Below are 6,668 nucleotides of genomic sequence, written 5' to 3' on the forward strand. Positions count from 1 at the left end.
GGCCACCAAGAGAAGAGGTAACCTCTACTGAATACTTAGGAGAAAAACTGGTTAAAAAGTGCTAAAAGGGGGAGAGAGAGAGAGAGAGAGAGAGAGAGAGAGAGAGAGGAAACGATTATCTAATGTTCTATTTGGTAAACACAGGAGTGTGGCCTTTCATCAAATACTTTCGCATTCCTCCCGACTTAGTGTGGAATTGGAAAAGGAAATGGGGCTCGATGTGTAATCATTAAAGTAGCTAAGAAATCTAGATAGCTTAACTGCAGAAAATCAAGCTTTGGGATAAGAATACAGAGAGCTTAGATTGAGTTTTAAGCATTTGGAAGTAAATGGATTCTAGATTTGGCATTCTCTTGCAAAGAATATCACCTAATAGGTCATATTGGTATTAACTCTAACTCGGATGGCATCGATCCCTTTGCAACTGGAGTACTGAATTTCCAGAGGTCCCCCTTTTTGTGGCAACAGGCCACACTACAAGAAAGCGAGTTGAGATTTTAAAGGTAGTAATTGCGAGTTCTTCAACTACTCATTAGTACACTATTAGATTATACTTTAAATAAAATCTATTACTGTAGCATTTTATAGATTATAATAATTTAATTTTAAATTTAATATAATTATTTTTAAAATTATGTAGTTTGCACCTTTCATAATTTGTTGGTGTTGCCGTGTATGTAACCAAATACGTCATTGCTAGCATTAAGATTCAATGTAGAAAATAGGCTCAAGTCTTGTCCAATTACTTATTGACAGAAAAGCAACATAGGCTTCCGATAATCTTCACAAGTATGATGGATGGATACCCGATCATTTACCGTATTTACTCGAATATAACTTGCTCTCTTTTCTCAAAATTAAAGCTAAAAAATCGTGATGAGAGATATTCGAGTAAATTTTCGGATAATTTTCCGAATAAATATTCGGATAAATTTTCGAGTAAATATATGCGGGAATTTTCGGAAACGAAAATTTTCAGGAAAAAACTGAAAATGGGTATGACTTACCAAGATCTCCTATGTGCTATCGCTACTTCTGGCCTCTAGAGCGATTTCCTTGTGTGCATCGTCAACGTCATCTACCCAAACAGCATCTTTCCCATTATTTCAAGCAAAAATTACCAGTAATTTACAAAACTTGAGATACGTAATGAACAATCCTTCACGAATGACTAATGAGAAATGAAAGCAAAGCATCAAACAGACAACAATGGTAGGCCAGTTGAGATAGAGCAGCTATGAAGATGTGAATATGATTGGGGTGGTGATAACAAAAGATCTCACGATCCAAAGACAAAGACAGCTGACAATTGTTGAGTTGAGTTGAAATGTTAATTCTCTTCAACTCAAATGCAATCAAACAAACACTTATTTCATGTAATTGAAAAATTGGAGAAGTTTTTTTTAGTTAGATTCTGTGTTTGTCGGTGCAACATGTGGTTTTGCTTTAGTCTATACAGCATAGTTTCTGTGGGAGGAGACATGTGATTCATTAGCTAGTTTCATTTAATTGCACTATTTGTTGACAAATATATTACACAGACTGCAAATAGCTTTGTACCTTACTCAGTGATACAATAAAACTAGTTTTTTTCTTGCTTCTGCAGTTTACTGGCTGTTGGGCGGGCATGTTGTTTACAGCGCGTAGCAAGTTACTATCGCCGACGTGAACGTCTTTAAATTTTTTTTCGTGTGCGAGGTATATGCGAAACTTTTTCATTTTTTTTTTCGTAAAGTATAATCAGGGATGCGAGTTATACGCGGTAATATTTGAGTAAATACGGTATGATCCAGCAATGTATTCATTTTTATAAATGGCCACATTCAACACATGAATAAAATAAGTTCTAATCTTTATCTCTAATTGTCAAGGTTCTTTTGAGTATAGTGGCATTTCTTTGTAGTTGTTGTTTTATCATTTTTGCAATATGCCCTTCGGACTTCATTTTATCCACCAATATTCCACGATTCCTGTCTTCTTCCACGTCCTTATACACCCTCTGTCCAAAAAAGAAACCAAACTTTTCGAAAATAGAAGAAACTAGTCGCGTCATCTGTTGTATCTTTTCGTTGTCGAAAGCCGCAACCTTCATTAGTGATGTGTCAACTGTTTATGAAATTTGTTTCATTAAAAGCCGAGTTATAGTGCCAAGAGTGACAGTGTGTTTTGAAGAACGGTCGAAAAACGAGTTTCAAACAGACAGCTGTGATTGACTTTTGTGTTAAACGTGGTAAACATTTTACCGAAACGCATCAAATGTTTCAAAAAGCGTATGATGATGAATGCTTCTCCGTACTCAAGTTTACGACTGGTTTAAGCGATTTCAAAGTGGTCATGAGATTCTTGAGGAAGACGAAAAGCCGGGCCGTCCAAAAACTGTACTGAGCAAAGTTAACATCCAAAACATGCGTGATTTCATCAAAGAAAACCCGAAATCGTCAGTGAGATTGATTGAAGATGAATTGGGGATTCCAAAATTAACTCTGCACAACATTACAACATTTGGAACGAGAGTTCAGTCCTTTGTAAACTGAATTCGCGATTTGTTCCCCACAAGTTGACCGACGACCAAAAAATGTATCGAATTGAACTCTTCAAGGACCTCATTAAAACCGCTCGTAAGGTCTCTAACTTCCTTTAAACGATCGTTACTGGTGAGGAAACGTGATATTTTGAGTATGAGCCAGAAACAAAATGCCAGAGTGCTGAGTGTGAGAACACCAGAAGAGGGGCATCAGAAAAAAAAAGGTCGCTTGAAGAAGTCAAAAGTAAAGACAATGCTGGTTTGTTTCTACGATTCCAAGGACATTATCCACAAAGAATTCGTTCCGCCTGGCCAAACGGTCAATGGTGAGATTTATCTCGAAGTTTTGAAGCGATGGATGGCGAGAAGTCGTCGCGTACGGCATGAATATCGTAACGACCTACCGTTCATCAAAACACACTGTAACTCTTGACACTATAACTCTGCTTCTAATGAAACAAATGTCATAAACAGTTGAAACAACACTAATGAAGGTTGCCGCTTTCAACAACAAAAAGATACAACAGGTGTCGCCACTAGTTTCTTCTATTTTCGAAAAGTTCGATGTCTGTTTCGACAGAGTATATAAAGCCTCTGATATGATACAAAGCGTCACATTTCCCAATTCCAAAGAGCAAAATCTTACATTTATTGCTGTTGAATTGTCATCTTTGTCTGTTCATATAGCCAGTTTATTCAACTCGCTCTGAAGCATCAGCACATCAGCATCATTCCTAATAGTTTTCCCAACTTTCCATCCTGTTAACAGCTGAATATCTGCCTTCAAACTACTCACATTATCATTATCCAACATATCAAACAGCGTGGTCCCAGGAGAGAACCTTGTGGGAGTCCGATTGTAGCTCTCCTACTCGCAAACACGGCATCTCTGTTTGATTTCTATCAGAAAGCCAGTTTCTTTTCCAGTTAACCAACCTATAATTCAAACGCATCTGCCGTAACTTCAAAAACAATTTTATCCCATTCTCAAACGTTTTTTCATAATTCAAAAATATTACCGCGTGTGAATCATCATTCGTATCAACAATTGCAGTCACCTTATTATAAAATATTAGTAAATTACGGAAAGAAGACTTCCCTTCAACAAACCCACGTTGACCTCTATACGGAATCATTTCATTACCTACCCAGTCGTGTATTCCATTCTTAATCGATCTCTCCAGAACCTTTACAGCCACTCCAGAACCGAAAGAGATTTTTTTTTTTTTTTATTTGAAACATTTGTTTAGCTTCCACCTTTATGCAGTGGAACAATCTTGTCCTGTTTCCACTCATGGGATTGTTGAGGTCACGAGACGTTTATTAAACAACCAAGTCAATGGACATGTCAGTTCCTTAGCACATTCTTTCACAGCACATAGTGAAATGCTGTCCACCCTAACCGTCTTATTCACATCAAGATGATTTTAAAACTTTAAAACTTCCACTTCATTCACCTTCAAGGAACTCCGTTTAGGTACTGATTCTTCAACTTCCTGCTTCCTTAGAATAATATTATTACCATCAGTATGAAAAATTTTAACAAAATGATCCATTATAACTTTTTCCTCGGTCACTCTAGCACCATCTCGATCCAGCAGAGTCTCATAATCATTCTTTCTCTTGATAGCTTTTCCCACAGAACTGTTTCAAACTATTCCCTGAGCCTTTCATAATCTCCTTATCCATAGTTCCGCGTGTATCCTTTTATCCTTTTTACTTATGAAGTCTGGTACATAGGGGCGGCTCGTGCATAGGCACTGCGGAACTGCAGCATCCCCAATTTTTCTCGATATATAAATATATTTATTAATTTATTTATATTTGCTTGTAATGTTTAATTTTATAATCAACCATCCTGTACAATTCTCTTATTTTGTATAAAAAAATAATAAAAATCCATCTTGTAGCACTCAGGAGGGCGAAGTACGCTAATAGCACTGTGTTTACCACAGCGTCATATTGCTACGCGCGCGCTCAGGCATATGCACATCATATAGTGAGATGCGAACTATTAGCGTAATGCGGCACTGTCCGTCGCGCAGTTCCACTGTTGTTTATACGCAGTTTGCGCAAGTAGGCCAGTAGTAGCGTGTTCGTAGTGCTTATCGTGTTTACTCCGTCTCTAAATATTTGGACATTACAATTAAAGACACAACATTTGTTATAGTTTTTATTTTAGAACATTATTGGGGTTATGATAATGGATTTTATTTAGAATAATTTTGAATTATACTAATCTGTATAATTTTATCGATAATAAACAATATTTTTTGATGTTCAATTTTTTTTTTTAATTTTTACCATAATTTTGATATTTTATCCAAACATGTATACACTGTACTTACAGTTTTGATCTCACAACTTCGTTTTTTTTTTAGATAATATTTGCCATTATTTTGTCGTAAGCCCTTTAAGATCGTAAGCCCATGAAGAAACTGAATAATCTGCTGTAAATTAATTCTGATTTGCCAGGAAGCAAAGCAAAAAAGCCGCCATGGAATCCTTAGGAGTCTCATGCCAGTCCCAACCCTGGATAAAAAAGGAGGGTCAGTCAGATGAGTGTCGATGCTCTGACCGTAAAGAAAAAACACGATAATTATCTGATGCGATCATATACGATCAAAAGTGTCGTAAAAGGCTTACATTTCATTTTTTTTACTAACACTAATGTCTCCTGATGATCTTGATCTGCATTGAAATATTAAAGGATGTTTCAATATGAATTCTTTATTCTTATCTGCGTTGTAGCATAAACAAAGATGTTCGCATCAAATGTGCTTTCTTATCTCTGATCCTCTTCTATTTTATTTATATTTATCACGAAGGATTAAAAAAAATCAGAATGACCAATGAAGAAGGAAAGGGGCCCAAAAGAAACTCATATAATTCATCTCAGAGGCCCCTGGACTGTGTGATCACTGTCACCAACTGATGATAATGTTGATATGTTTCTTGACAATTTCATTATCCAACGTTATCACTAAATCTAATACACTTTGCCCACGAGTTCCCACCATCACCAATTATATGAGATAGTAATCCCTAAAAACTCAAAAAAATTCTCTTTCCTTTCTCCAATAAGCTATTTCTTCTTTCCAGTTTATATTTTGAAAATTAAACATTTCTGTCTTCTCTAAAAATACTGTAGTACACCCTCTGTCCAAAAAGAAACCGAACTTTTCGAAAGAAGAAACTAGAGGCGCCACCTGTTGTATCTTTTGTTGTCGAAAGCCGCAACCTTCATTAGTGTTGTGTCGACTGCTTATGACATTTGTTTCATTAGACGCCGAGTTAAAATGCCAAGAGTCACAGTGTGTTTTGACGAACTGTTAGTCGTCACGATATTCATGCCGTACGCGACGAATTTTCGCTATCAATCGCTTCAAAACTTCGAGATAAAACTCACCATTGATCGTTTGTCCAGGTGGAACGAATTCTTTGTGGATCGTAGAAACAAATCAGCATTGTCTTTACTTTTGACTTCTCTAAGCGACTTTTTTTCGGATACTTTCCTTCTGGTGGTCTCCACTCAGAACGCTGGCGCTTTGTTTCGGGCTCGTACTCAAAACACCACGTTTCCTCACCAGTAACGATCGTTTAAAGAAAGTTAGAGACCTTACGAGCGGTTTTAATGAGGTCCTTGCAGAGTTCAATTCGATACTTTTTTGGTCGTCAGTCAACTTGTGGGCAACAAATCGCGAATTCAATTTACGAAGGCCCAAACTCTCGGTCAAAATGTTGTGCACATTTGATTTCGGAATCCCCAATTCATCTTCAATCAATCTTACTGACCGGGTTTTCTTTGATGAGATTACGCACTTTTTGGATGATAACTTCGCTCAGTCCAGTTTTTGGACGGCCCGTCTTTTCGTCGTCCTCAAGCGTCTCACGACCACTTTGAAATCGCTTAAACCACTCGTAAAATTGAGTACGGGATAAGCATTCATCATCCTATGCTTTTTGAAGCATTTGATGCGTTTCGGTAAAACTTTTACCAAGTTTAACACGAAAGTCAATCGCAGCTCTCTGTTTGAAACTCATTTTCCGACCGTTCTTCAAAACACACTGTCGCTATTGGTACTATAACTCGGCTTTTAATGAAACAAATATCATGAACAGTTGACACATCACTAATGAAGGT

The sequence above is a fragment of the Typopeltis vanoorti genome, chromosome 24 (genome assembly GCF_054136105.1).
Source record: "Typopeltis vanoorti isolate ZY-2024b chromosome 24, IOZ_Tvanoo_1.0, whole genome shotgun sequence".
Taxonomy (NCBI): domain Eukaryota; kingdom Metazoa; phylum Arthropoda; class Arachnida; order Uropygi; family Thelyphonidae; genus Typopeltis; species Typopeltis vanoorti.